Source organism: Rhinatrema bivittatum, chromosome 5 (genome assembly GCF_901001135.1).
Source record: "Rhinatrema bivittatum chromosome 5, aRhiBiv1.1, whole genome shotgun sequence".
NCBI lineage: Eukaryota > Metazoa > Chordata > Amphibia > Gymnophiona > Rhinatrematidae > Rhinatrema > Rhinatrema bivittatum.
The window spans coordinates 66,855,362-66,870,611 of record NC_042619.1 but is presented as its reverse complement, the minus strand read 5'-3'; the positions used below and the strand labels follow the sequence as shown (position 1 = coordinate 66,870,611).

The following is a 15,250-nucleotide window of genomic DNA, read 5'->3' as shown; positions in this document are numbered from 1 at the left end:
GACCAAGTTGCTGTCTTATAAATCTCCAAAGGAGGTACCAAATGCAAATCCACCCAAAAGGTAGCCTGAGCTCTAGTTAAATTAGCTCAAACCTGTTTAGGCAAGGAAATCTCGGCATCCACATAGGCCGCTATAATCATTTCCCTAATCCAGTCGGCCATCGTTGCCTTAATGGCTACTACACCTTTGTGAACTCCTCCATACAGAACAAAAAGATGATCTGATTTTCTGAAGGGCGTAGTGACTTTGAGATATCTCAAAAAGAGTCTTCTGACATGTAAGACTCAAATAATTCTGCTGTCCCTCTCATCCGCAATCCTTCTGCATGAAGGCAAGGAAATTGCCTGATATAGATGGAAATCGGAAAACACTTTGGGAAGAAAGAATGACAATGCCTGCAGCTGTACTATGTCTTTTGTAATCAAAAGGAAGGGCTCCTTGCAAGAGAGAGCTTGTAACTCTGAAATCCGCCAAGCAGAACAAATAGCAAGCAGAAAGGCAGTCTTTACGGCAAGCTATTTCAAGAAAATATACTTGATCAATGAAAACTGTGATCTTGCTAGGAAAGACAACACAAAATTCATATCCAACGACGGTACCAGGATTCTTAGCAGAGGTCTAACATGGTTAGCTCTTTGTCTTTCAAACCGCAAATTAAGTACGTCATCAAACAAAGTTTTTTTCAGAGTTCGGTTATTTGCTGGCTTAAAAAAACTTCTCTTCACTGCAGAATTTCATATTGTTCTTCAAGCTTCTTTATTCCCAATATTGACTACTGTAATGCTTTATACATTGGTCTTTCTGCTGCAACTCTATGACCTATCCAACTCTTAATCAACTCGGTTGCACGACTCCTGTCCGATACAAAACGCTCAGATCACATTACACCAACTCTTAATTCATCTCCATTGGCTATCCATATCCGAACACATCAAATATAAACTGGGAACGATAATATATAAACTTCTGAATGATGTCTCTTCTCCATGGGCCAACTCCTTACTCAAATTTTACCAACCCACTCGTTCTCTACGCTCATCACAACACCTCCTTCTCGAAGTCCCCTCACCAAAAGCATCACATCTATATATTACACGCAAATGCTCCATCTCCATTGCAGGTTTATGTTATGGAATCTCCTCCCACTCGAAATACGAAAATGTGACTCTCTTACAAAGTTCAAACATCTTCTCAAGACCCATTTGTTTAAATCTGCCTATTTTTGTGTTTTATGATTTGAAACAGTATTTTAATTTGCTATTCTTTTATGCTTTTTAATGAAATTTTATGTTTTCTTTTTATTGTCAATTATTTTATGCGTGTTTCATTGTTAACCGCCTAGACCATTCTGTGTTAGGCAGTCTATAAACCTAATTGTTGCGTCTGTCAGTCACAGACGGCTTCGACCGCTCTGCCTCACCTCTCTTTTACCCTTTTCCTCCGCCATTGGAAGAATGGCTGCCTCCGTTGCTGTTTGCCAAAACCCTCGGCGTCTCCAAGCCAGCATGGGCGTCCCCATCCACCATGCTTCTTCCTGAGATCTCCTACTGCACGCGCGCACATGCTGCCTACATTTTTTAATACTTCATGGCGGGAACCACGTGGGGCGGCCCCACCGCATGACGCAGTACCTACGGGTATTTCAACCTCCGCTTCGCTCCAATTGAATGAGTTAGCAAGGACTTTGGTTTTGCTACTCTGACCACTTCTAAGCTGATCACTTGGATTCCTCACTACACTCTGTGGTATCTCGCTCCAACGGACGCTCTGGGTACCCGCTCCTCAGGGGCCTCTCACTTCTACTCGCCCTCCGGGGTTATCTGCCTAACCGTAAGGACACCCGTTCCTTGGGGATCCTGTCTGCTTTCTTTCAGGAACCCTCAATGCTCCTAGGTACTCGCTCCTCGAGGGCCTACTCTACTCAGGGTATCCTGCATCTCGGACCTTGGGTCCCCCTCTTCATTCAACTACCAAAGGAAGTTATCAGCACTGCTACTCTGTGAGTATCACTACGCTCCAGCTCTCTTCATCCCACTCTTCAGGTGCTCGGCCTATCCCGCACTGCGGAACACTACCGTACCTTTGCTACATCTGGATGAGACCATCAACTACAGAGACTGTCTGAGCTTACTGTGTTATCGCTGGACTACAGTACTGTCCGTTCCTTGGGCAAGATTTAACTCTTCAACAGCAGTATAATAAAGCTTTCTTTCCTCAGTGCTGCTTATTAGAGTGTAGCCAATCGTTGTGGTTCCCCACGGGGCTCCTCCCCGTGGGAGGAGTCATCGCCACTTCGACCAAGAGTCCACAATATGCCAGAAACCCATCACTAATAAATGTAAATGTAAACATAGAAACATAGAAATGACGGCAGAAGTTCAACAGGCCCATCCAGTCTGCCCAGCAAGCTCTCACACTTATTTTCCCATACCTTTCTCTTACACCAACTGCTGAGTTCAGGGCCCCTATTGGTAACTTTTTGATTCCAATTTCCTTCCACCCCCGCCACTGATGCAGAGAGCAGTGTTGGAGCTGCATCAAAGTGAAGTATAAGGCTTAATATTTCAGGGTAGTAATCTTCATAACGAGAAGTTACCCCAATGTTTGTACACTCATACAATGCCTTGTTAGATGTTGTCTGGATGTAAATCCACTTTTCCTCATTCCCCTCCTGCCGCTGAAGCAGAGAGCCACGCTGGATATGCATTTCAGGTGAAGCATCAGGCTTGATTGGTTTAGGGTAGTAACCTCCTCAACAAGCAAGCTACTCCCACGTTTGTTTAACCAGACTGTGCAATTCAGTCCATATTGGTTGTTGTCTGAGTGTAAATCCTATTTCTTCATTACCCCCTGCTGTTGAAACAGTGAACTGTGCTGGATATGCATTCAAAGTGAAGTATCCAGTTGAATTGGTTAGAGGTAGTAACCGCCGTAATAAGCAAGCTACTCACACGCTTATTTGTTTACCCACACTGTGCAATTCAGTCCTTGTTGGTTGTTGTCTGAATATAAATCCTCTTTTCTTCATTCCCCCTACCATTGAAGCAGTGAGCTATGCTGGATATGAATTCAAATGGAAGCATCTGACTTAATTGGTTTGGGGTAGTAACCGCTGCAACTGCACGTTACTCCCTCGTTTATTTGTTTAATCAGACTGTGCAATTCAGTCTGGGTTGGTTGTTGTCTGAATGTAAATCCTATTTCTTCATTCCCCCCTGCCGTTGAAACAGTGAACTGTGCTGGATATGCATTCAAAGTTAAGTATCCGGTTTAATTGGCTAGGGGTAGTACCCGCCGCAATAAGCAAGCTACCCCCACGCTTATTTGTTTATCCAGCCTGTGCAATTCAGTCCTTATTGGTTGTTGCTGAATATAAATCCTCTTTTCTTCATTTCCCCCTGCCATTGAATCAGAGATCAATGCTGGATATGCATTGAAGTGAAGTATCAGGCTTAACTGGTTTGGTTAGTAACCGCTGCAAAAAGCAGCCTACTCCCATGCTTATTTGTTTTTCCCAGAATGTGCAGCCTTATTGGTTGTTGCCTGAATGCAAGTCCTCTTTTCCACATTTCCTCTTGCCATTGAAGCATAGAGCAATGTTAGAGTCGCATTAATCGTGTGAACGTTTATTGAATAAGAGTATTAATCACCAGGTTGTAGCCGTCATTCCCGCAAGCCATCCCCATGCCTCTCCTCTTCACTCCCATCCTCTAGGCTTTATGATCCTCTAGGTTTTATGGATCCAAAGTGTTTATCCCACGCCTTTTAGAAATCCTTCACAGTTTTGGTCTTCACCACTTCCTCTGGAAGGGCGTTCCAGGCATCCACCACCCTCTCCGTGAAGAAATACTTCCTGACATTGGTTCTGAGTCTTCCTCCCTGTAATTTTAAATCGTGACCCCTGGTTCTGCTGATTTTTTTCCAACAGAAAAGGTTTGTCGTTGACTTTGGATCATTAAAACCTTTCAAGTATCTGAACGTCTGTATCATATCAACCCTGCTCCTTCTTTCCTCCAGGGTATACATATTTAAATTCTTCAATCGCTCCTCATAAGTCATTCGATGAAGACCATCCACCTGTTTGGTTGCCCTTCTCTAGACCGCCTCCATCCTGTCTTTGTCCCTTCAGAGATACAGTCTCCAGAACTGAGCACAGTACTCCAGGTGAGGCCTCACCAAGGACCTGTACAAGGGGATAATCACTTCCCTTTTCTTACTCGATATTCCTCTCTCTATGTAGCCCAGCATTCTTCTGGCTTTAGCTATCGCCTTGTCATATTGTTTTGACGACTTCAAATCTTTAGACACTATCACCACAAGGACTCTCTCCTTCTCCGTGCACATCAGCCCTTCACCCCCCATCGAATACATTTCTTTCGGATTTCCGAACCCCATATGTGTGACTCTGTACTTCTTGGCACTGAATCTCAGCTGCCATATCTTCGACCAGTCTTCCAGCTTCCTTAAATCCCATCTCATTCTCTCCACTCCTTCCACTCTGTTGCAAATAGACAAACCTTACCTTCTATCCCATCCGCGATGTTGCTCACAAAGATATTGAACAGGACCGGTCCCGACACCAACCCTAGCAGCACTCCGCTCATCACCGCTCTTTAGAGTAAGTTCCATTTACCATCACACATTGTCTTCTGTCCTTCAAAAGGTTTGCTATCCAGGCCACCATCTTGGCACTCACTCCAAAGCTTCTTGTTTTATTCAGAAGTCTCCTGTGCCGGACCGTATCATAAGCTTTGCTAAAATCCAAGTAGATGACATCAAGCGCTGTTCCTCGATCCAATTCCTTAGTCACCCAATCAAAAAAGTCGATCAGATTCGTCTGACAGGACCTTCCCTTGGTGAAACCATGTTGCCTCTGTTCCATCAATTCTGCTGCTTGTAGATACTTCACTATTCTTTCCATCAGCAGCGACTCCAATACTTTTCCCACAACTGAGATGAGGCTAACCGGCCTGTAGTTTCCAGCCTCCTCTCTGCTCCCACTCTTCTGAAGGAGGACCACCGTTGCTCTTAAGAACATAAAAACATGCCATGCTGGGTCAGACCAAGGGTCCATCAAGCCCAGTATCCTGTTTTCAACAGTGGCCAATCCAGGCCATAATAAACTGGCAAGTACCCAAAAGTCAATTCCATGTTACTGTTGCTGCTTAGTAATTTTATAAGTCAACTTAATTAATAGCAGGTAATGGACTTCTCCTCCAAGAACTTATCCAATCCTTTTTTAAACACAGCTATACTAACTGCACTAACCACATCCTCTGGCAACAAATTCCAGAGTTTAATTGTGCGTTGAGTGAAAAAGAACTTTCTCCGATTAGTTTTTAATGTGCCACATGCTAACTTCATGGAGTGCCCCCTAGTCTTTCTATTATCTGAAAGAGTAAATAACCGATTCACATCTACCCGTTCTAGACCTCTCATGATTTTAAACACCTCTATCATATCCCCACTCAGCTGTCTCTTCTCCAAGCTGAAAAGTCCTAACCTGTTTCATTCCCCTTATCATTTTGGTCACCCTTCTCTGTACCTTCTTCATCACAATTATATCTTTTTTGAGATGCGGCGACCAGAATTGTACACATTATTAAAGATGCGGTCTCACCATGGAGCGATACAGAGGCAGTATGACATTTTCTGTTTTATTCACCATTCCCTTTCTAATAATTCCCAACATTCTGTTTGCTTTTTTGACTGCCACAGCACACTGTGTTTTCCACTATGACGCCTAGATCTCTTTCTTGGGTGGTAGCACCTAATATGGAACCTAACATTGTGTAACTATAGAATGGGTTATTTTTCCCTATATGCATCACTTTGCACTTATCCACATTAAATTTCATCTGCCATTTTGATGCCCAATTTTCCAGTCTCACAAGGTCTTCCTGCAATTTATCACAATCTGCTTGTGATTTAACTACTCTGAACAATTTTGTGTCATCTGCAAATTTGATTATCTCACTCGTCGTATTTCTTTCCAGATCATTTATAAATATATTGAAAAGTAAGGGTCCCAATACAGATCTCTGAGGCACTCCACTGTCCACTCCCTTCCACTGAGAAAATTGTCCATTTAATCCTACTCTCTGTTTCCTGTCTTTAAGCTAGTTTGCAATCCATGAAAGGACATCGCCACCTATCCCATGACTTTTTACTTTTCCTAGAAGCCTCTCATGAGGAACTTTGTCAAACGCCTTCTGAAAATCCAAGTATACTATATCTACCGGTTTACCTTTATCCACATGTTTATTAACTCCTTCAAAAAATGAAGCAGATTTGTGAGGCAAGACTTGCCCTGGGTAAAGCCATGCTGACTTTGTTCCATTAAACCATGTCTTTCTATATGTTCTGTGATTTTGTTGTTTAGAACACTTTCCACTATTTTTCATGGCACTGAAGTCAGGCTAACCGGTCTGTAGTTTCCCGGATCGCCACTGGAAACCTTTTTAAATTTTGGGGTTACATTTGCTATCCTCCAGTCTTCAGGTACAATGGATGATTTTAATGATAAGTTACAAATTTTTACTAATAGGTCTGAAATTTCATTTTTCATTTCCTTCAGAACTCTGGGGTGTATACCATCCGGTCCAGGTGATTTACTACTCTTCAGTTTGTCAATCAAGCCTACCACATCTTCTAGGTTCACCGTGATTTGATTCAGTCCATCTGAATCATTACCCATGAAAACCTTCTCCATTACGGGTACCTCCCCAACATCCTCTTCATTAAACACTGAAGCAAAGAAATCATTTAATCTTTCTGGAATTGCCTTATCTTCTCTAAGTGCCCCTTTAACCCCTCGATCATCTAACGGTCCAACTGACTCCCTCACTGGCTTTCTGCTTCGGATATATTTAAAAAAGTTTTTACAGTGAGTTTTTGCCTCTACAGCCAACTTCTTTTCAAATTCTCTCTTAGCCTGTCTTATCAATGTCTTACATTTAACTTGCCAACGTTTATGCTTTATCCTATTTTCTTCTGTTGGATCATTCTTCCAATTTTTGAATGAAGATCTTTTGGCTAAAATAGCTTCTTTCACCTCCCCTTTTAACCATACCAGTAATCGTTTTGCCTTCTTTCCACCTTTCTTAATGTGTGGAATACATCTGGATTGTGCTTCTAGAATGGTATTTTTTAACAATGACCACGCCTCTTGGACATTTTTTTACTTTTGTAGCTGCTCCTTTCAGTTTTTTTCTAACAATTTTTCTCATTTTATCAAAGTTTTCCTTTTGAAAGTTTAGCACGAGAGCCTTGGATTTGCACACTGTTCCTCTTCCAGTCATTAAATCAAATTTGATCATATTATGATCATTATTGCCAAGCGGCCCCACCACCGTTACCTCTCTCACCAAGTCCTGTGCTCCACTGAGAATTAGATCTAAAATTGTTCCCTCTCTCATTGGTTCCTGAACCAATTTCTCCATAAAGCTATCATTTATTCCATCCAGGAACGTTATCTCTCTAGCGTGACCCGATGATACATTTACCCAGTCAATATTGGGGTAATTGAAGTCTCCCATTATTACTGCACTACCAATTTGGTTAGCTTCCCTAATTTCTCTTAGCATTTCACTGTCCGTCTCACCATCTTGACCAGGTGGACGGTAGTATACCCCTATCACTATAGTCTTCCCCAACACACAAGGGATTTCTACCCATAAAGATTCAATTTTGTATTTAGTCTCATGCAGGGTGTTTATCCTGTTGGACTCTATGCCATCCCGGACATAAAGCGCAACACCTCCTCCCGAGTGCTCCTCTCTGTCATTGCGATATAATTTGTACCCCGGTATAGCACTGTCCCATTGGTTATCCTCTTTCCACCATGTCTCTGAGATGCCAATTAAGTCTATGTCATCATTTACTGCTATACATTCTAATTCTCCCATCTTACTTCTTAGACTTCTGGCATTAGCATACAAACATTTCAAAGTTTGTTTTTTGTTTGTATTTTCATTCTGCTTTTTAATTGATAGGGATAAGTTAGAATTTTTTAGCTCAGGTGAGTTTTTAGTTACAGGCACTTGGACTACTTTTCTAATTATTTGAATCTCACTGTCGGGATGCCCTAATTCTAATGCATCATTAGTATCCTTTAAAGATACCTCTCTCCGAACCATGCGCTGCTGAGCGACTGTCGGCTTTCCCCTTTGTTCTAGTTTAAAAGCTGCTCTATCTCCTTTTTAAAGGTTAGCGCCAGCAGTCTGGTTCCACCCTGGTTAAGGTGGAGCCCATCCTTTCGGAAGAGACTCCCCCTTCCCCAAAAGGTTCCCCAGTTCCTAACAAAACTGAATCCCTCTTCCTTGCACCATCGTCTCATCCACGCATTGAGACTCCGGAGCTCTGCCTGCCTCTGGTGACCTGCGCGTGGAACAGGGAGCATTTCAGAGAATGCTACCCTGGAGGTTCTGGATTTAAGTTTTCTACCAAAGAGCCTAAATTTGGCTTCCAGAACCTCCCTCCCACATTTTCCTATGTCGTTGGTGCCCACATGTACCACGACAGCCGGCTCCTCCCCAGCACTGTCTAAAATCCTATCTAGGTGATGCGTGAGGTCCGCCACCTTCGCAACAGGTAGGCATGTTACCAGGCAATCCTCACGCCCACCAGCCTCCCAGCTATCTACATTCCTAATAATTGAATCACCAACTATGACGGCCAACCTAACCCTTCCCTCCTGGGCAGTAGGCCTTGGGGAGATATCCTCAGTGCGAAAGGACAATGCATCACCTGGAGAGCAGGTCCTTGCTACAGGATCCTTTCCTGCTGCATCTGGTTGGTGCTCTCCCATCATGAGACCTTCTTCCTCCAAGGCACCACCAGTTAGTCAGCCTACTAACTGGTGGTGCCTACTATTAACAAATGTTGGTCCCTATTCAAACCCAATCACACTACCTCAACACCTTTCCAAGGTGAGTAACTGAGCTGAACTATTCAACTTTTTTACTTAGGTATACATTGCTCCTAGCTTATTTCTAGCTTCTGGCTACTTTTTGTGGTTTGTTTGTTTTTTTGTGGGGGGGGGGGGGTTTCAATACAAACACTCAGTTCTTTAAAAGTCTGGAGAACACTCAGTTCTGCAGACTTTTAAAAATAAATACACTACCTACTGCTACCTTATTGACTGACTAAAAATACAAACAGTCTAACTTGTTTATATACTGCCTTATGCTACCTTATTGACTATTTAAATACTACCTTAAATGCTACTATTTAAATGCTACCTTATTGACTATTTAAATACTATTTAAATACTATTTAAATACTATTAAATACTATTTAAATAATATTTAAATACTATTTAAATACTATTTAAATACTACCTTAAATGCTACTATTTAAATGCTACCTTATTGACTATTTAAAAATACAGTCTAACTTGTTTATTCACTGCCGTTCTGACTATTAAAGGCACAAACACACAAACACACTAAATAATATTCCCAAATAGTTATCTTTGCCCCAATACTTTTAAAAAAGACAATGTCCCAAGCAAAAACTTACTGATTCCTTTCAGCCACCAGCAAGGTGATCCTCTCCTCTCAGTGTTCCCACTGGAGTGTGGGTTACTGAGCTCTTCCCTTCTAATTTATAATATGCTTCTAAGGTAAATTAGTGCAAAACAATCCCTTAGGAAATGTACACTTCAGTTAGTTTTCCTGAGTGACTCACTGCTGTGCTGATTAACAAAGAATAGTACCTATTCACATCAAACACACAACCTTAACACTTAGTTAGTCAGCCTGAGTGACTCACTGCTCTCTTGATTAACAAATGTTGGTCCCTATTCAAACCCAATCACACTACCTGAACACCTTTCCATGGGGAGTAACTGAGCTGAACTATTCAACTTTTTTACTTAGGTATACACTGCTCCTAGCTTATTTCTAGCTTCTGGCTACTTTTTGGGTTGTTTTTTTTTGTGGGGGTTTTTTTTTCAATACAAAAACTCAGTTAGTATTAAATACAAACACTCAGTTCTTTAAAAGTCTGGAGAACACTCAGTTCTGCAGACTTTAAAAAATAAACACACTACCTACTGCTACATTATTGACTGACTAAAAATACAAACAGTCTAACTTGTTTATTCACTGCCTACCTACTGCTACCTTATTGACTATTTAAAAATACGAACAGTCTAACTTGTTTATTCACTGCCTTTCTGACTATTAAAGGCACAAACACATACACACACTAAATAATGGGGCAGATTTTATAAATCTGCGCACACGCGTACTTTTGTTCAAGCACCAGGGGCGAACAAGAGTATGCGGGATTTTAATAGATATGCGCGTATCCATTAAAATCCGGGTCGGCGCACAGAAGGCTGCCCAAAATCGGCAGCCTACGCGCGCCGAGCCGCGCAGCCTGCCTCCGTTCATTCCGAGGCCACTCCGAAATCGGAGTGGCCTTGAAGGGAACTTTCCTTCCACCCCCCACACCTTCCCTTCCCTTCCCCTACCTAACCCCCCCCGGCCCTATCTAAACCCCCCCTACCTTTGTCGACAAAATTACGCCTGCTGGAAGCAGGCGTAACTTTGCACGCGCCGGGCCGGCTGCCGCGCTCCATGTTCCGGTCCGGGGGCTGGTCCGGAGGCCGCGGCCACGCCCCCGGCCGAAACCACACCCCGCGGCGCTGCCCCCAAAATGCCGCGTCACTCTCGGCACGCCCCCGACACGCCCCTCCATGCAAGCCCCGGGATTTACACGCGTCCCGGGGCTTGCGCGCACCGCCGAGCCTATGCAAAATAAGCTCGGCGCGTGCAGGGGGGTTTGGGGTAGGTTTTCGGGGGGTACGCGTGTATCTAACGCGTGGACCCCTTTGAAAATCTACCCCAATATTCCCAAATATTTAACTTTGCCTCAATACTTTTAAAAAAGACAATGTCCCAAGCAAAAACTTACTGATTCCTTTCAGCCACCAGCAAGGTGATCCTCTCCTCTCAGTGTTCCCACTCTTATTTTTTAGACTTCTAGCATTTTTATACAGACATTTCAAAGTATGTTTTTTGTCTGTATTAACAATCTGTTCATCTGTTGACAGAGATAATTTGAATTTTCTGCACTTTACTTACAGACCACTTTGGCATTTAATGCAACCTTTCTACAGGGATGACCTATTCTTCCTGTTCTCTTAGTATCCTTCAAAGATAAATCATTAAGAACCATGTGCTTCTAAGCAACTGTCAGCTTTCCACCATCATCTAGTTTAAAAGCTGTGTTATCCCATTTTTATAGGTTAGTGGCAGCAGCCCTGTTCCACTCTGGTTAAGGTGGAGCCCATCCTTTTGTAAAAGTCACCCCCCCCTTTCCTCAAAATGAAGCCCAGTTACTAACAAACCTAAAACTTTCTTCCTTGCACCATCATCTCATCCACACATTAAGACTTTGGAGGGCTGCCTTCCTCTGGGGTCCTACATATGGAATTTATATATTTATTTATAGCAATTTCTTACCCACCCAACTGCCAGACATTGGTTCTGGGCAGCTTACAATTTCACATATATAATGTTGCGTTGGAGGTGGACCCTTGGGCTGAGGTGGGGTTGACACAACCCGTAGGTAGGGACCTATGGGTCCCCACCGTCGGCAGGCGGAGTGGGCTGAAGCTAGAGGCCGCTGGAGCTTCACTTATACCAGCCCTCATTCCCCTCGGGTTGAGCCTTTGGGTACCAGGGCCAGCAGAACTTAAGTGAGCCTCGAGGTTATTCAAAGATTCAGCCCAGAGGCAGCAGCCGGTAGATGGCGTAGTCCTATCCTGGACGGGATTCAGTACTGGAAACTCAGGCGCCAAGAAACAATAGGGAGCTGAAGGCACTTGAGTAAAAGAAGGCCTACGCCTTACAAGTCCACACCCAGAGGATAGGCGACTGGAGGCGTCAATGACAGGTGAGAATCTGAGCCGGCAGCAGTGGAAGTTATGGCAAGCAGCGTAGAACTCTGAACACAGAAGAGTCTATGGCGTAGTCAATCAAAGCAATGGTCAAGGCGCGAAGAAAGCAGGCGTAGTCAGATGAAGCAACAGGGCACGGAGAAGGCAGGCGTAGTCAGATGAAGAGGTAGTCAGGGCACGGAGAGCAGTCCAAAAGTGAAGAACTCGGAAACTAGTAGCAAAGCCTGGAAGCAATAGGAAACAAAGGAACCTGTTGCAACGGCAAGCTCTGACTGCGGGCCCTTTAAATTGGGCCAAGAGGTGAGCGCGCCTGGGGCACCCCAAGAAAGGAGGCAGGCTGATGGTAGCGTTTCTGCCACGAGGCAGGGCCACGGGAGAAGTGGTAGTAGCGTCTCCATCGCGCCACTATGTTGAGAGCTGCCGAGGGGGGGGGGGGCAGCACAGGCGGTGCTCCCTCCGTGTCGCAGAGGAGCCCCCTTCTGTTCCCAGGACGGCAGCGGCAGTAGGTGAAGGGGGCCGGCCACGGGTTCCGTGGTCGGCTGACGTAAAATACAAATCAGAAACATAACATAATAACAATATTAAAAAAAAACCCCTACACTCCATTTCTATGAATGCTACCCTGGAGGTTCTGCATTTCAGCTTTCTACCTAAATCCCTAAATTTAGCTTCCAGAACATCTCTCCTGCAGTTTTCTATGTCATTGGTACCCACATGTACCAAGACAGCCAGGTCTAAAAGCCTATCTAAGTGATGAGTGAGATCTGCCACCTTCGCACCAGGCAGACAAGTTACCAAACGATCGTCACGTCCACCAGCTATCCACCTTCCTAATAATTGAATAACCAACCGTAATGACCGTCCTAACCCTTCCCTCCATGGCACTTGCTCCTGGAGACCTATCTTCGATGTGAGAGGATGCTACATCACTTTGAGGGCAGGTCCTAGCTACAGGATTGCTTCCTGTATTTCCAATTCGATGAGTTCCTTCCAGGTGACCTTTTTCCTCCAAGGCAGCACAGGGGCTACCAGATTGGAGGTGAGACTTCTCTATTATGTCCCTGAAGGTCTCCTCTATATACCTCTCTGTCTCCCTTAGCTCCTCCAGGTCTGCCACTTTAGCTTCCAGAGATTGGACTCGTTCTCTGAGGGCTAGGAGCTCTCTGCACCTAGTTAACACAAACAACCTCTGGGAGATAATCATACATGTGGAACTCAGTACAAATGCCTGAAAAGCCTCCCTCTTGCTGCTGGACTACTTTCTGAATTATAATTTTGTTGATTTGTTATCAGGTTAAATTCCTAAGGGAGCAGGGATATAAAGCTAACCTAACATACTTTTAGTCTATAGATTTATTTTATATTTGTCTGGCAATGATCCTCAATAAAGTACAATTAATTTACCTATATCTTCCTAGTTACCCACCTTATTGACTCTTGATTTGAATTAAATTCCTTCTATATGAAATCTGTAGCAAACTACTCCTCCCTAATACAATTAACATGTAAAATCAAAACATATAAAACCAAATAAAAATGAATAAGGTCTAGTAAACAGATAAGTATAGCAAGGTAAACAGATAGAGTACAGTAAGGAGGTTTAAAGTTCGCACACCTAATGGCTCGTGCTTCTGGTCCTCTTCTGCTGCAAGGGATGTGAGCCCTCTGGAAGCTGGAGATGTAGCATTCGAAGCCTAGATTACTTAGTTTTCCCAGCAGCCCCCATGAGAGGGCTCCAGAGGTCACATTATGTAGATGATCCTTACAGTCATCTTCTGCTGCAAGGGGTGCAGTGTCTCTGGAAGTGGAGCTTGGAGTTTGAAACCTGGATCGCTTGCTGTGACCTCTCCCAGGGGCTGCTGGGAATGTTTTGCAGAATATTCTGGTCCTTTTCTGTTGAGAGAAAATCTGAACCTTCGCATTCTTGTCAGTCATCATAAGATTGAGGCCAGGCAGACCCCACCAATTATAAGAACATAAGACATTGCCATACTGGGTCAGACCAAGGGTCCATCAAGCCCAGCATCCTGTTTCCAACAGTGGCCAATCCAGGCTACACGTACCTGGGCAAGTATCCAAAAACTAAATATATCCCATGCTACTGATGCTAGTAATAGCAGTGGCTATTTTCTAAGTCAACTTGATTAATAGCAGGTAATGGATTTCTCCTTCAAGAACTTATCCAAACAAATCTGATAGAAGGCTAGATGGGACAGAGACAACTCTCTCAGGGCAACCACATTGTAACATAAGAAATCAGTTTGCACACTGAGCACCCCTGCAATATGTGACACCGTCAGGGCCATCATATTGAGCTCCATACAGGGCCATCATATTGAGCTCCATTCAGGCAAGAGGAAGATTTATCTCTTAATGACACCTGAGGACGTCTTGTTTTTCTTTGATCTTTGTAAAACATGGCAGTGGCATTGTCAGACATTTTTCTAACTGTTTGACCCCTCAACAAAGGAGCAAACTCCAGAAGAGTCAACTAAATCGCCCTGGCCAACAACCAACTGATGGACCAAGTCAATTCTTAGAATGTCCACTGTTCCTGCACAAACTAATCTAAACAGTGAGTTCCTCAGGTCTTCAGACTGGCATCTGATGTCACAACCACCCAGAAAGGAGTATGCAGATCCATTCCCCGGCACAAGTGACTGCAATCCAACCACCACTGAAAGTGCTTCTTTCCCAACTCTGGCACTGAGAGTCATAAGGCATAATCATTGGACTGAGGATCCCATTGTGACAGCAGAGCCCTCTGCAGAGGGTGCCTGTGGCTCTCACCCACAGAACAAAGTTCAGTGCCACCACCTTAGAGCCAAACAGTTGAAGATAATATCAAACTATTGGATTCCTGTCCGACAAAAATCCTAGTGCCTGATGATACAACTCCTGGATCCTTTGTTCAGCCAGAAAAACCAGACCCAGCCACATGTTGAAATCCACTGCCAGATAATCCAGTGACTCAGCCGGTTGATGGTTGCTCTTGGTAAAGTTGTCTATCCATCTCAACTCCTGCAAGATCTGAATCACTCTCCAGGTGGTCACTACACACTTCTGGTACAACTTCAACTTTATCATCCAGATAAGGATAGACTACAATACCATCCTTTTGCAACAGAGTCACTACTACCACCATCACCTTAGAAAAGGTCCTTGGAGCCATTGTCAATCCAAAGGCGATTGTTGCATTTGTGCCTGCTTTCACCCTCGCTCCACCTTCTCTACCTGTGTGGCGACTCCTTCCGTGCCTGATGGACGGCTTGATGCCGCGGCGTCTCCATGCCGCTTCTCCCCGGCGTCCCCAGGCCGGCCCAACGCTGCGGATCCACC

At 44.0% G+C, this 15,250-nt stretch overlaps 1 protein-coding gene across 1 annotated transcript in view; it reads right to left on the bottom strand.

Annotated features, from left to right (window-relative positions):
- Positions 1-15,250, bottom strand: part of DYNC2H1 (dynein cytoplasmic 2 heavy chain 1) — a 1,848,033-nt gene that overhangs the window by 833,013 nt on the left and 999,770 nt on the right. The gene's annotated exons all lie outside the window — the stretch shown is intronic.